At 36.1% G+C, this 17169-nt stretch overlaps 1 protein-coding gene and 1 long non-coding RNA gene across 7 annotated transcripts in view; one reads left to right on the plus strand and one right to left on the minus strand.

Moving 5' to 3' along the window:
- Positions 1–17169, minus strand: part of HPSE2 (heparanase 2 (inactive)) — a 711059-nt gene that overhangs the window by 472620 nt on the left and 221270 nt on the right. The window lies entirely within an intron of this gene.
- On the plus strand, positions 1833–14999 carry LOC109492630. The gene is made up of 2 exons (XR_002146569.2): positions 1833–2057; positions 14684–14999. It is a non-coding gene; the product is annotated as an uncharacterized LOC109492630 (long non-coding RNA).

The raw sequence follows: 17169 nt of genomic DNA on the forward strand, positions 1-17169 counted from the left end.
GTCACAGAACTTTAAGAAAGTTTAGCTGTTTAAAGATGGATCTAGATTCCCAAAAGATCAGTAGAGTTGTTAATAAAATAATGCCCTATAAGGCGAGTATCTTAGAGGTCTTTCATTGTCTCCACAAATGTCACTCACTCACACACTCAAATATACATACACACACACACACATACACACATACTTGTATACATTTAAATACATATACAATAACTAAACCAGGCCAATTAATTTGCATATGACATATTTTTAATGCATTTGTAGAACCTAGCTGGGCATTCTAGAGAACAAGTTAAAGTCAAGGATTAGTCAAACAAACAAATAGAATTTAAAAAAAAAAACACAAGGAAAACGAGGTCACACAGAGAACCATGAAACAAAAAAGAAGGTGATGCAATAGGAACAGTCAAACTTCAATTAAATGAATGAAAATTACATGATTATTATTCATACACTCTACTATTGAACATTTACTATAGTCTAGGCAATGTGCTAAACACTTAAATTACCTTATCTCATTTAAAATAATAATGTCAAGAGACAGGTACTGTTATTACACCTATTTACAGTTAAGGAAACTGAGTGCAGAGACATTAAATATTTTGCCAAGTCTGAGAACTAGTAAGTGATGTGGCTGGACTCAAACCAGATCTGTCTGAGTCTTAGGCTTCTCATGCTTATGTGATACTCATGTGCCATAGGGGTTAGGAAGAAGGGAGGAAAATGTAAAATTTAGCTACATTAATATTAAAATTTTATAATATTTCTACTGGATTATATTCCTATCACAGCTCACCTGAAGTATCATGTCAAATTTAGGACCAAAACTTAAAGACACAGACTTGAAGAGTTAGGAGGTACTGGCTCCCACTACTTATAGCTATGTGACCTATGAGAACCTCAAGTTCTCCATGGCAAAGTGACTAAAATATCTACTTTACAGAGTTGATGTGAAGACTGAAGATAATGTGTATGAAGGGAAAAATACAGTGTCTGGCATACAGCAAACAGAAAAGGCACTAAAAATATGGCAGCCAATATATTTATGACTCTTATTCTGAGAGGATGACGACTAGGGTATTGATCATGCTTTCTGAACATTAGTATGAGATGTGAATTCACACTTTCGAAGGGAGTGGTTTCATAACTGCTTTGCATTCTGCTACAAATCACAATTCATACCAAGTTTAAGGTTGAGCTCTTCTGAGGCAAACAAGATAAATCTTTTAAATCTAGTAATTTCACACTCCCCAGAGAACTAAGAGGGACTCTCTCCAGTCTCTTGTCAAAATTATCTCTGAAAAAACAGTCAGTGGGAAAGGAGTCCCAGTGGCTGCTGATATGTTGCCAAGTCCAACACCCGTATCTCTTCAAAGGTCTAGCCCATAAAGAAATATCACTTTGTCTTGACTGACAGCATTTATCTTGGATTTCAAAGTATCAAAGCACTGTTGGTGCCCAAGATGTTTTGTTAAATGATACTAATGTGTTCAATGATCTACATTTGAAAGGCTGTATTTCTGAAGCTGATAAACTCCCCCAAACCCTACTAGTGAAGACCATTTTCAGTATATAAATGCCATCTGCATTCAAAAAACACCAATTATTCACATCCTGCAGAAGCATTCATAGCCTAAAGCCCACTCACAGAGGATAGGGGGTGGAGGCCCTCCTGTAGATGGAGACAACTAAGAAGTCCTTAGAAACACAAGAAAACTACCATCCAGCTCATCCTTACCTCTAGAGCCTAAATGAGTTCTGGGGCAGAAAAACAGAACTGTAAAATAGAAGCCAGTCTTCCTCCTTCTCGTTCTACTGTCACCATAGAAACCAGTATGTTTCTGTGCACAGTTTTTTCACGGGACTATCCTTGCCTCAGATTCTACCAGCCAAAAGTCCCAGACACCAATTCTTCCATGAAATCTGCTTCTTTTCTACTCAGATCAAATCTATCAGACCTAAAATCTGGACTGTTGAATCAGCAAAGTATTTCCAAAGAAGTGAGACTGGTATCATGAGTGGTTAAGAGAAGTCATTAAATAGCATTGAATCACAGGGTGAGAAAGCCATTCCATTTTCAATAATTCTTTTTCTGATTTTCTGATTTATTAAGAAGTCCCAGTGCCATGCTATAGTGTCATTAGCATGTCTCCAACACTTGTTAAGGTTTTTTTTTTTTTTTAAGGACTTGGTTTCAGTGCCAAGGAACAGGCAACACTACCTACATAGAATTTAATAACCCTATTTTGTTTATACTGTCTTTATTTTTAGTTACTGTCTTTTTATGGCAAGAGAACTAGTTTTCCATTTATAGTAGCAAGATAAAGTTTACTTTCTTAATTCATTTATTTGAATTATTTAAGTTAAAAAGATGAATCAACTATAAAACTGGTATGCAGATAAGGGGAAAATTATGTAGGTGGGTTGAAAATGATTAACTGTGGAAGATACTAGTTACTATATAATTGGAAAACAGATTTAAAAATGTATCCCTCTACTACCCTAGGGCAAAACTAATCTCTCCCTCATCTGTGGTCCCACAGCTCTGTTTGTACCTGTAATACAGCATGAATTCATCTTCTTTGAATTATAGTTAGCTATGTACATTTCTCATTATCCCTAATAGAGTTAGCTCCTGGAAATCTTGTCCATTTTTTATAGATCCCCTCTCTGTTACAGAGTACATTGTGAATGTTTGTTGAGTTGGGAACCTAATTCACCTTGGTCCCAGCTGTAGAGTATTGGGAGTCACTTTAAGAATCCTCAGGAGCAACAAAACATAAGATTTCTCTACAGCACACAATCTTCACTACTTGCATTAAAGATCAGTCAATAGGGGCGCCTGGGTGGCGCAGTCGGTTAAGCGTCCGACTTCAGCCAGGTCACGATCTCGCGGTCCGTGAGTTCGAAACCCGCGTCGGGCTCTGGGCTGATGGCTCGGAGCCTGGAGCCTGTTTCCGATTCTGTGTCTCCCTCTCTCTCTCTGCCCCTCCCCCGTTCATGCTCTGTCTCTCTCTGTCCCAAAAATAAATAAACGTTAAAAAAAAAAAAAGAAAAGATAAAGATCAGTCAATAAACAATCAAGACAGACTTACTAAACTTCCATCATGTTAAAGCCCTTTTGGATATGCATAAATAACAAGATACTTTTATAATTTTTTGATGATTATAAAAGTTAAATATGCTAACTGTAGATAATTTAGATGATGCAAAAAGCAAAGACAAAGAGGTATATAAATACACATAAATAAACCACAATTCCCACATCTGCACATATCTACTATTAACATTTTAGAATGTTTTCTTCCAGCCTCTTTTCTTTGCTGGTTTGTTTTCAGCACTGAGAATGCATTTGTGTATTAAATTGTGTCTCCGCCTTTCATCTTATTCACCTGCATATTCACTCTTGGGCCAGTTTGTGTTTTACTTGTTTTCTATGTACCAGCAACACGAATGACTAAATATATAGAAACATCAAGAAATACTGAAGTATGGGTATAAATGACCCTTCTAGACTTTTGCCGAGTAGAGGCATTCCATAACTTAACAGGAAACATAAGGAGTTTCAAAAAAGATGTGTTAAAATGTTTCTTTAGATGGAGAACAGCAATGATGGCAGTTTCCAATTAAGGATTAGTCACAGAACCATGGACTGTGCAGGCTGGAAAAAGGCTTAAGAAATGCCTTTATAGACTAGGAACCAAAGGTCAAAATAAAGTTAATGACCTAGTAAAGAACACTCATTAGGAACAGCAGGCTCTATTATCTAGCCTCAATGCCAGATGGAGATAAAATATTTTACATTATAATGTAAGTCAATGGGAAACACAGGTGAATGTTCACACAACCTAAGAAGAGCATATCTATTATTAAATGAGGAGCACCTGCATAGCTCAATCCACGCAAAAGTTTTTCATCACCCCAGTGCCCAACCAAGGACACAGCCCTCAATTATTGTTTTGGTAATGATGTGGATTAGTCTCTCTGTCAACGGACTCTCCTACTTCTCACCTATCCTCCGCACGACCACCAGAATAATCTTTATAAATTTATATATAAATTTTATCTAAATAATTGTATATAAATTTATATATAAATATAAAATAATGATTCATAAATACTATTTTCATCATGTAATTCCCCTTATCACGCTATCTTTAATAGGCACTGTTGGCTAAAAAACGAAGTTCAGATTTCACATTCAGGTCCTCTGAAACCTATTTCCACCAAACATTCTTATTTTGGGACTGTTTGTAAGAAATTGCACAGGAAAGTAGAAAAGAGTACTAGACTCTGAGTCAGGAGGTAAGGGGCTAAAATACCAGTTTTTGCTGCTTGCTAATCAGGTGATCGAGGGCAAGTTATTTAACCTCTATGAATCTGTTTCCTTACCTATAATATAAAGATAAGTAATATTTTTTTCATATAGTTGGGGTAAATAAAAATTAAGTAAAAGCAAAATTAACATGCTTGACACATGGTAGGTATTCAGTTGAAGTCAGCTGAATATGAGTATCAGGTTTCTTCTACCTATAAAATTCAAGGTTTCCCTTCCCCAATCGGTCTCCCATATTTACTTCTTCCAAACAAGAAATTCTGCTGGGCTGACAGCTTGCTCAGAGCCTGGAGCCTGTTCTGGATTCTGTCTCCCTTTCTCTCTGCCCCTCCGCCGCTCACACTTTGTCTCTGTCTCTCTCAAAAATAAATAAACACTAAAAAATAAAAAATAAAAAAAACAAGAAGATTCTTCCATTTTCTAGTGCCCCTCCTCTACATCTACACAGATATCACCATTCTTCAAGTTCTCTTCAAAACCTACCCTACTGTGTAAAGTCTATAACAAAACCTTAGTTAAAAATAGACACTGTTCCTTCTAAGCACTCAACTCTCTTAACTTATCCTTGTCTTGTATCATGAACTTTTCATGTATTCAGAATGTATCACCCTAGCAGTATTACATGTCCTTGAGGGCTACTCTTCTGCACTGTTCCTCTTTATATCTCTCATTCATTCAATCACTCATGGAAAGTCCTTGTTGATGAGCACTGAGTTACACTGAGTTCTAAAGGATTAGCAAAAGTTGGCCAGGCAAATAGAGGGAAGAGGGGCTTCCAGATGGAAGGAATAGCTAGAGTGGAGGTCCTGGGGCCAGTAACAAACAGCTTGGCAATTTATGTAACTGAAAAAAAGAGATGAGGTAGAGAAACAGAAAGGAATCAGACTAAAGTAAGGTGGAAGAAGAAGTAGTTCCTTCCCCGAGCATATTCTACCAAAGTGCCACATTTTTTAAAGATGCCAGTAATACACTGAATTATAGCTGTTAATATTACAATGAAGACTTCAGAGGTAGCAATATGAAAGCTACCAAGGTGACAAAAAAAGGAGGCTGTTAAATGGTGGTGCTTTTTTAAATTACAGTTATTCTACCAACCAATGGTAAGGCTCCCTCAATCTACTTCCTCCCTAACCCTCCCCACTCCAACTCAGTTGACTTTTTTTTTCTTTCTAACTTGCTGATACAGGTTTGATTTCAGTCACTTAAAGTAGAGCGATGTTTTGATCTCAGTCACTAATGACAAGGGACTAATCTTTAGAAGAGCAGAGAGGAGGCTTTGTTTGCATGTGGACAAACAATAGATTTTTATACTGCCTCTCTCTATCTCACTGGTCTTGGTATATTTTACTTTCTGATAGTGCCTATTTTATGAACAGTCATTAAACCTAATCTTGACATTACTCTGTTACCCATAAACGTTTTACAAATTGAAATCATCTTCTACCTTAAATTTTCTATTGGGGTTACGTGTAGACCTCCTTCGAGGCTGGAGTTCAGATCATGCAGATCATGGATCTTCTGGGCTATGAAAAAAAAGTTAGGGTTTTATGAAAGGGAGTGTATGATCTGGTTTACATTCTAAGATTATCTCTGCCATATGAGCCATGCTTTAGAAGAGAGAGCAGTCAGGAGAAGGTAAAAGACTCCAAAATGTTTTCTTCTGCGTTTTAAGCTTCAGTTTCCAATAAGCTCAAAAGATGATATGAATACAACACACACATGAGGAGGTCATATTTTCTTCTCTCCACTTAAAGCTAGTGGAAGGCTTCCTTCTACAGGTTTTCCCTTATCTAAGCCTTGAGCTACTGAAATGTGAACTGTCTCCAAACCATCTAAATTTGAAACTTCCCTATGTTTTGTCTCAACACAAATACAGGCTCTTTCTGGGAAAGTCTGAGGAGAGTTCATGAGATATTTGTGTGTTTTATTTAGTTTTTCAAGTGGAAAAACAATAGACATTTCCCTGTTTAAAAGAAAAAACAAATCTGTTGACTTACATACAAATAACTCAAACCAGCTGACCTTTAAAATGTCAAACTTCACATGTGGTCAAGCTTCAGACAGACTCTAAGCTAAGTTTGGAAAAAAAAAAATAATTTCAGTAATGAACTGGTAAAGCAAGTAAAGTAAAATATTTGGATGATGATTCAGTTGAGTAACCACTAGTGACCCCAAACTGCCACTTGTTACGGATAGATGCCTTGTAAGATTTTAACTTGGGAGAGTTCAGAAATGACCCAATTATGGTGGGTGTCTTTCCAAACTGACCAGGGGCTAGAAGCAAGAGGAGAGGGAGTATCTGATCCACTCAAGATTGAAATGCTTAGGCCTTAGAGAGTACTGGAAACAAGTCTATCATTCACATGACTCATTTATTCCTGGATTAAATAATGAATTTTTTAGATCAAGGACTGACTAAAATCTTTATAGGACTGAAAACTTAGTCCTACATATCTCTCACCATGTAATTAAAAATAAAAACAATTATTAACCTGTAAAGGAAAAAAAGTATAAGGAAGCCCAACGAATTTCTAATTTTCTCCTTTGTGGCCACTTTTATGCCTTTTTAAAAAAGATATTTTTCTGGCGAACCTTTTTTTTGTTAGCACCCTAAGCATATGCATAGTTTTCCTTTTGGGTAATCAGCACTGTCTGGATCCCCATAGCTATGTTATTTGGGTTTCTGATCATCAACATTCCCTGACTTCTGTAAAGTTACTACACATCTTCCTTGACTTACAATGGTGTTATGTCCCAATAAACCCATCATAAGTCAAAAATATCCTAAGTCAAAAAATCATTTACACCTAACCTGCCAAATACCCTAGCTTAGCCTAGCTGACCTTAAATGTCTTCAGAACACTTACAATACTTTATAGTCGGGCAAAATCATCTAACCTGAAACCTATTTTATAATAAAGTATTGAATACTTGATGTAATTTATTGAATACTCAAAGTGAAAAACAGCATGGTTGTATAGGTGCAGAATGGTTATAAGTATATGGATTGTTAGCCTCCACCCCCTGCAGCTGCCCCCCACCCCACCCAGATCCCATGCCTGACCAGGAGCTGTGGCTCATTGCTGCTGCCGCCAAGCATCAGTAGACAGTATCATACTATATATTGCTAGCCCAGGAAGACATCAAAATTTAAAAAACAAAGTACAGTTTCAACTGAATGTATATCACTCTCACACCATGGTAAAGTCGAAAAATTATAAGTCAAGCCATCCTAAGTCAGGGACCATCTATTATAGAGACTCTTATGAAAGTACATGTTTACATAAATCAAAGTCACTTTATATTACCAGATAATTAAGTGGCTATCTACAATAAAAAGGGGGTGGGGGTAATATGACTTCCCAATGAGATTCCTATTGGGTCTTCTCATTTGTCACATAACAAACTAACTACTCAAGGCTGAACATAATGTATATGTTTATTCACCAGGAAAAATTTATCTTGGCTGACAGAAAACTACGTAAAGCCAAGTTTACATAAGCCAAGTCTTAACAAACCAAGGCTTTTTATATGAACCTTTCCTTTTTCCATTTGCTCTTCAGCATTAGAAAGGAAATGTCCACTGCTCATTCCTACTTCAGATAGTTAGTAGTTGCACTTGTCTGAGGCCCAATAACAACTATTTTTGCCCAGACTCCCCTTATTCTACAGGAAAAGAAAAATGCCACAAGAAGTCTCAAGGTGGCAAATGAACAAGTCTGTACTTTAACCTTCTCTTCTTTATGTGTCTGGTTTTGTCTTTCTAGGTAGGTAAGTGTTCATGTTGGTCCTTCCTTGAGGTTAACTAAAAAGCAGCATGATGAGGGTTCTAGAAGTTATCCTTGATTGAAGACAAAATGTATTATGGCATTAAGCCATTCACATCTCCATACTGTCTTTAGTTCCTAACCATTGATCCAAGAATTTGCACTAGTCTGACCTTAGAGGCCCCTTGCAACTCTAACATTTTATAATTACAGACACTTCTCTAGCTCAATGAAGGCAAGGATAAAGTTAAATTAGTGGAAAATTAATGATTTGGCAACTCTGTTCAATCAAGTGCGTTGATACTAAAAAGCACATTAACTTAAGTAATGCATCCTTTTCTCTTATCTTTACATCCCTTGAACCAGGGCAGTGCTTAACACAAAAAACTGGCCTAAAACAGACTTTTTAATTGCCCCAAGTATCTGAAACCACCTTGCAAATTTCTTGAGTGAAAGAGGATTATTTCAGGATCAGAATGTATAAAGGCAAATGGTGATCAAACAACATGTCACATTTGTGAAAGAAAAGAAGCTTCTTATAGCATGGAGCTCAGGGTGCTTGAAGAGAGAGATGAAGCAAAAAGATGTAGTCAGGAACCAAAGTATGTGTATGTTACATTTTTAAAAGTCATTTTCCCCTCCCAGAAAAGCTTAAATGGAGCCAATAAAGAATTTGACCATGGGAGTAATCAAATTTGTATTTTATATAGATGTCTCTAATTAAATTACAATCATTTGTGATATGGTGCACAGAGCCACCAAAATGGAAGCTATATTTACTTCCCTGATTCAAAGCAGTTTAAACCTTGGAGATAACAACTAAGGAACACAGGGTTACTGAGAAATAATTAGTTGTATTTTTTCAATTTATTTCACTCATTATATAATATAATGAAATTATATAATATAATTATAACATATTATAATTATATAATATAATGAAATTATATAATATAAATGAAACGTATTTCACTCATTATATAATATAAATGTAACAACAACAATAACATCAACAACAAATTTCATTCTTTCAAACAATGTGAATCTGAAGAGGAATTATAATTTTTATTTTTAATATCTGTTATTATTTAATTTCTGTTATTGTCCTAACATTGTTTTGTGTTGTTTTGCTTGCCATCTCAGGTGCAGAGGGTAGAAATAATTATACTCAGTTCTTGACATATCATCATTGTCAATTTTTGCAAAGCCCTTCTCTTATTGCATTTATTTTTTTATTTCTCTCTATACTCATACCACATTCAAGTCCTCCTATCCTTAAGACAGACAATGACTTAAATGTGTGTAACATATTTTTCTTTGCATGTGCTTTTATAAATGTACATTATTTTGTGAACATTTGTATTTTTAATTCATATAAATGGTATTGTACTATTTATTGCTGTTTTCTTTTGCAATGCTTTTATGATCCATCCATGTTGCTATGTATAACAACAAACTGGTTGTTAATTGTTGCATAATACTTGTTGTGTAATCACCACATTTTATCTATGCATTCTCCCAGTAATGAACACCCAGACTGCCCTAACTCCCTCACCACAAGTAAAACTCAACAAATACCCTGTACATGTCCCTTTATAAACCCACATGAGAATTTCCTTGGAGTAAAAAAACATGAGTGGAATTTCAAAGTCAGAGAGTAAGGATACTCTTTATTTGTTCTGCAGAATGTCTGTACTAGCCTATAATCTCACCAGTAGTACATGAGGGTCCCCATATCCCTTGTGCTTGTCAACACTTGGCTTTATCAAACTTTCTAACTTTGCTGGTCTAACAGGTAGAAGGTAGTATCCCATTGCTTTTACAATGTGTATCTTCAAAATTATTAATGATTTTGAGCACAGGTTCCCTAGATTTTAGGGTTTTCCCCAAAATAAATTTTCTGTTCCTATCCTTCACTTATTTTTCTTTTCTTGTTGATTCCAGGAGCTTCATATATAACCAAGATATTAATCTCTTATTGGTTATACACATCACCTATATATTCTCTTATTCTGTCATCTGCCTTTAACTTTGGCCCTGGAGGTTTCATTGCATTAAAAACCCTTAATTTTAATTTACCACTGTTTGCCTTATGGTTTGTGCCTTAAAATTTTGTCAAGAAGTCACTTATTGAGCCCTTGGATCACACATATATTCACTTCTATTTTCTTCTATTAACTTCATGGACTTACCGTTCACATATAGGTCCACTGATTTATGGTGCCACCTTATCATACATAAGTAACACACACAGATGGATTGTTCTTTGAGATGTCTATTCTGCCCCATTGGGCTGTTTATTTGGCATTGCATCATCATTTATGCAATAAATAAAGCAACTTTGCTACTGTCTTTCCTTCTTCCTCTCCTCTCTCACTTAGCTCAACTCCCTAACAACTCCCATCCTAAAAAGCTTAAGATTGTCACCAGAAGGAAGACAATAATCCTAGTGTTATTTTTATATCAAGTCATACCCCTATCAACATAGCAGAAAGCATTTTAGTTCCTAGAAATGTAGTTTCATTTGATGCAGTTATCTCTCAATGTATTTATAAGATATATATTTTGGGGGACAACTCCATATGGGCATGTTCCTTATTTACAGATTAAAAACACTTTTGATAAAGATGATTTTTTTTACTTTTTAACATTTATTTATTTTTGAGAGAGAGAGAGAGAGAGAGAGAGAGAAAGAGAGAGTATGGGGGGGGGGGGCGGCAGAGAGAGAGAGAGAGAGAGAGAGAGAGAGACATAGAGTCCTTAGCAGGCTCCAGATTCTGAGTTGTCAGCACAGAGCCCAAGGGGGCTCAAACTCGTGAACCACAAGATTATGACCTGAGCCGAAGTTGGACACCCAGCCAACTGAGCTACCCAGGCACCCAAGATTTATATATATATATATTTTTAATGCTTATTTTTTGAGAGAGGAAGAGAAAGAGAGAGGGAGACAGAGACAGAGACAGAGACAGAGCGTGAGTGGGGCAGGAGCAGAGATAGAGGGAGACACAGAATCTGAAGCACGCTCCAGGCTCTGAGCTGTCAGCACAGAGCCCAACATGGGGCTTGAACTCATGAACTGGGAGATCACGACCTGTGCCAAAGTCGGACACTTAGCCAACTAAGCCACCCAGGCACCCCTACATGATCTTTTGTTAAGATGATAAATTATATATTTGGATTCCTGAGTCATGTAATAGTAACATCATCATGTTGAACTGTGTGTGTATTCTTCTAGATTTTACTAAGCAACCCAAAAAATTCTGTGAATGTTTTTTTCTTACAAGAACTGCAGAGGCTTCCACTGTAGAATATAATTTTGCAATGATATGTACAAATCAAGTGAGAATAATAAACTACACTAATGAACTATAAATTTAAGGTTAATTGTACCTTCCATCAATCAGCAGTTGTGGTAACCCTTACCAAGAAAACTCTTAACAAAGTAGTAACAAAAAAATGACAGTGTTTGCAATTTTCTGTTTGAGCTATATAAGCATGATTGCCAGTATGTCAAAATTACCTGAATAAATAAGCCATCTTCTGTCTAGGTGAACTACAAGTCACAACTTTGCCACAAAGAAAGAAAAATCTTTCATAAAAAGCTGTTAACCAAGTAAAAGTGCTAAGCTGATACACTAATTTCAAAATATCCCTCCAATATATTGCTATCTAAGAATACTCAAAGAATTTCCTGCCCACAAACATCTTTGTCTCTGAAGGTAACTTCTCACATCTAATAAAGTGCTGTCTCCAAAGTAAAATACCCAAGTCCACAAAACATAAAACAGCACCTGCGATGTAAATATATTACTTCTGAACTAGATGGTTTTGATGATCACATCTTAGTGGTATCAAAAGGTAAATCCCAAATTTGCTTTAGTAAACATGAACAACTTATAAGAACAAGAATACAGCATTTTTTCACTTGGCTAATATGCTCATTTTTGTCGTTGGAATTTTCCAAAAGTATATTTGGGTAATGTTTTAAATTTGTCTGTATTTTGCAAATTGCCTTTTTTCTACCTGTCTGTATTCTGAAAATTGCCTATAATTAGCAAAATGGGCAAAAGCAAAATAATTCATTTAATAAAAAAAAACTATACTCATCCTTATCATGCACCATATCCCCACTACCAACCCCACCACACACATACACAGTAACAAAAGAGAAGTTCAAAATATAGGGGAGCTTGAGTGAGTAAAGAGAATAATCTGTAATGCTAAATAAAATACAGGTTCCTCCTGCTAGCTGAAAGTCTGGCATTCCTGTGAAACCTTTTGTAAGTCAGAATGGCATAAAGTGAAGAAATGATTACCATTTTGTAAAAGGGAAAATCCCCTTTTTTAGGTTTGCAAAAGCAGGTATTAATGTAGGTCTTTCATAAAAGCACAGTAGCTTAAAAGACACTTTCAGACAGCAGGGGAAACCTGTATCTTAACGTGGGATTTTAAAAGCCTGCATTGGATTGGGGAGGGGGGGCGGGTTGGTGCCTGGGTGGCTCAGTCTGCTGAGCATCTGACTCTTGGTTTCTGCTCAGGTCATAGTCCCAGGGTCTTGGGATGGAGCCCAGCATCAGGCTCTGAGTTGAGCATGGAGCCTGCTTGGCATTCTCTCTCTCTCTCTCTCTCTCTCTCTCTCTCTCTCTCTGCCCTTCTCCCCCACTCTCTCTCTCTCTAAAAGAAAAGAAAAGAAAAAATAAAGACTGCAACTTTATAGAGAAAATAATTACCTGGTGATCAAAGAAAGAGATCATGGAAAATTCTGAGTTACATGTTAGGCATGATAATTCAACTCTGGGCCCAATATATTCATTATAAAGTAACTGAAAACCTTACTGCTTTGGTAACTTTTACTCTCTCCAGCTAAAAGCACTAACTGAAGATGACTATAGATGTACTATTTTGGAAGCAGGGAACTGATGCTAAATAAAGATAACATCAAACCTTTAGTAGTGGGAAAGCTTAACGTTATCAGTTTTGTTATTCTGGTATTCAATAGAGCAGATGAAATGCTAGATTTATCTTCTTTGAATGAATAACAGCTACATTAAAGCTGAATTATAGTAATTATAAAATAATTAAATAATTATTTAAAATTTTCACTTGTGTTTGGGTGACTGCCTTTCATGCAATTTTATTAAATTTAATAGAGAAACTGCAAGAGATGCTGAGATTATAATGTTGCTATATCTGGCTGAATCAGTTGTACTCAGCTGCATACTTACAAACTAAAAATCTACTGTGAGATCACACTAATCATTCAAAGAAGAGAAACAACAGCCATCGCTTTTTTCAAGACCTTTGCCCTTCTTTTTCCTGGCTATTTGTCTGTATTTCTATCAGAGGAATGAACTAGAAGGAGAGTAAGTATTCAAAGAAAAATGTAAGCAGATGTAATTTTTTGGGAAGTTTTCTCTCATATAGAGTCACCAAGTCCATGTGTTTCAAGAGCTATAAGAGTAGAAGTGAGTGAGGATAAGGAAAGATTATTCAGCAGAGAATAATTCAGACAACATACAGGCTGGAACTAGGTTAGGCTTCTAGCACTCAGTTCACCTGAACAAATTATTGGACCTATTAGATTTCCTCAAAATTCAGAAGAGTTCAGATTCAGAAAACTTGAGCTCTGGAAGGAATCTTATCAAGGATAATCAATACTGGTTTTAGAAAGACAGTGGAACTAAGAAAAAGACTTTTTCTCCCATAACATAGTAGAGTAGTTTCCAAGACTTGGTCCACTGTTCTTTAAAATTCTTTACTTACCCAACCTTTCTACTCTGTTCTACAGCTCCATTTCAGGCGCCCTTATTTCACATATGATTTACCATAACAACCTCTGAAACAGACTTCATGATTTTGGTCTCTCATCCCTCACCCAGAACTCAACTATGTTAGTCCTATATTTTCCAGATATTCCCTAAATGAAATTTCTATATTCCCCTCAAGGAAAGGAACCATGTCTTATATTTCTCCTGTATCCCCAATAAAGCCAAGTACAACAATAGTTAAGAGTAGTTAATATACATCAACTAATTAAAGACTTACTATGTGTAAGGCACTGTTCTAAATGCCTTTTGTGTATTAATTCATTTAATCCTTAAAATAACCCAATGTGGTAGTACTATTTTAATTCTTATTTTACAGGCAAGACTTACCCAAAGCCACATGACTGGAAATGATGGAGATAGGGTGAGGGAGTTGTAGCCAAGTAATTTAAAATATAGACTCTGTATTCCATTATTTTCTATGATGGGGGTTGGGGGGCAGGGAGGGATGAATGCATATTAAATTTCTCAGTAAGAACTTAGCATCGGTGGCTAGAAAGATATTCAGAACTTAATATACTTTAAAAAGACAATCCTTAAGCATGGCTAAGCTGTGTTTTGTAGATACTGCCATCCCTCCGTTTATGGTTGGCAACATAATCATTCCTCACACTTGAAGTAAGCAACTGTTTGTACTTTCATAAAAATGGAGTTGACAGTGATTACTGTCTGTAGTAGGCTAAAAAATGGTCCCTCAAAATATCCATCATGTCAAATCCATGGAACTTACGAATGTCACTTTATTTTTTTAAAAGGGTCTTTGCAGATTGAATTAAAGAACAAAGATGAGATCCTCTTGGAGTATCTGTGAGGGCCCTAACACCAATGTCAAGTGTCCTTATAAGAGATACACAGAGAACAGATAGAAAAGAAGGAGGCAATGTGACCACAGGCAGAGATTGAAGTGATGGAGCCACAAGCCAAGCAATGTCTGGAACTACCAGAAGCTCCAAGAGGCAAGGAACAGAGACTCCTCAAGAGCCTTCAAAGAAGCAGGCCCTTGACAACACCTTGATTTTGAACTTTTAGCCTCCAGAACCATGAGGAAATAAATTGCTATTGTTTATGCCACCACGTTTATAGTAGTTTGTTATTGGAGCCAAAAGAAGCTACTATACTATCCATCTCCTACCTGTAATAGACACACATTCCTGGAACAGAAAGTGTGTCTTATGTATCTCTACAGTCTTCACTCTTTCAATCTAGTGTAGTGCCTAAGAAGCATGGTTATAATGCCAATAGTATTTGTAAATAAGAGTGGAAATAGGAAATAGGAGGGCTGATTTACTACATAAAAATTGTGACCTTGGTAATTAATCTATTCACTCAATAATCATACACTGGAGACTTACTATTGTGCCAGGCAGTGAGCTGGGTAACCAGAAGTCTTCTATGAAATTAAGCTAACAAACATGATCTCTGCCCATGTGTCATTCTGAATGACGTATTACATTATCTTATAATTAATACATTAGCAGTGTAAGAAGAAGATTCATTGTAAATTCACAGGAGGGAAAGCTAACCCAACTTAAAGGTGGTAGAGTCTGGAAGGAAGTCACTTAACCTCTCTGAGACTTCATTATAAAACATAAAATAAATAGCAGAGGTGAGATAAATACCATATGCCTTAGAGAACTGTTGTGTTCTCATTTAAAATAGGCTCTTTGTAATAATACATGTTTCATAAAATGCTTATATGTACCTAGCATTGTGGTAGGTATTTAAAAAAAAATTTTAGTACAGTTGACACACAATGTTACAGTAGTTTCAGGTGTACAAAGTAAGTAATTCAACAAGTTTATACATTATGTTATTTTCACAAGTGAAGCTACCATCTGTCCCCATACATCACTACTACAGTATCACTGACCATATTCCTCATGCTGTTGTGCTATAATTTTATACAAATTATCTCATTTAATTCTCACAACACAATAATTATTTTATCTATATAAATGATATATTAATTATTTATAATATATGTGAAATGCAGGTTTCTTAAATTTTCATATTTGTGAATGTATATTTCAAATATTTACAGCATATATGAAACAATATATTATTATTTCACCAATTTTATAAAAAGAGAAACATGGGGCGCCTGGGTGGCTCAGTCGGTTGAGCGACCGACTTCGGCTCAGGCCATGATCTTCCGGTTCATGGGTTCAGGCCCCACGTCGGGCTCTGTGCTGACAGCTCAGAGCCTGGAGCCTGCTTAGGATTCTGTGTCTCCCTCCCTCTCTGCCACCCCCCTGCCCCCACACTGTCTCTCCTTCAAAAATAAATAAACATTAAAAAAAATTTTAAAAAAGAGAAATAGATTTAGGGACAATAAATATCATGCTCCAATCTACACAGCTAGTAAAAGGTAGAGCCAGCCTTTGAACCAGGCTTAAAAGCCTCAGGTTGTAACCACTACATCATACCTATTACATGAATGTTAAAAATTGAAAATATTGCTAAAGCATTCGGTAAGTATTTGTTAAATAAACATGTACCTCTGAGCAGGTGTAAAAGATAAAGGAGACGCTATACAGTCTCAAAGAAGTCATCTTCCATCAGCAGGCCCTCAAAAGACAAACAAAAAAGAGGTGTAGGGTAGTACCAACAAAAGTGGCAAAAATAACCTGGCAATCCGGTGCTATTTTACCAAAGTTGCACTTTGACTAACCACTGACTTGTTCTGTGATTTGAAAATAATCATTTTATTTACTTTGGCTTCTAATAGTAACCTGATAATAAATTCAAAGTTTTCCTTTATAAGTCTACTCTGAGAAATAGACAGTAATACAGTATGTGGTAACTTTTATGATGTTACCTGCTCTTCTTAATTCATTCAAACATTTTAAAAGTCCTAAAAATTGAATGTAGCGATGTCTGTGACTTTTAATAAATCCAATTACAACTGACTCTTATTTTTGCCAATTCTGTATGTACAAATCTGTCCACTTGCTAAAAAATGTATTTGTATCCCTAAAGTCGATACTCATGTTGCTCTTGTGGTCATTTGCAAACAAGTGCAAAACCACAAAAAAAATGGATGTCCGACTCCCATGTTCCCAATGGAGGCCAAACAAGATGATCAGCTTTTAAACTGTAAGCAAGTGTACTTTTCCTAGCCTATTTTATGCTACATTTTCACATTATTGTGCCTTTTATTGATGATTTTGCCATTTAAGATGGCTCCCAAGCATAGTGCTTAAGTGCTCTTTAGTGTTCCGAAGTGCAAGAACTCTGTGAT

Source organism: Felis catus, chromosome D2, assembly GCF_018350175.1.
Source record: "Felis catus isolate Fca126 chromosome D2, F.catus_Fca126_mat1.0, whole genome shotgun sequence".
NCBI lineage: Eukaryota > Metazoa > Chordata > Mammalia > Carnivora > Felidae > Felis > Felis catus.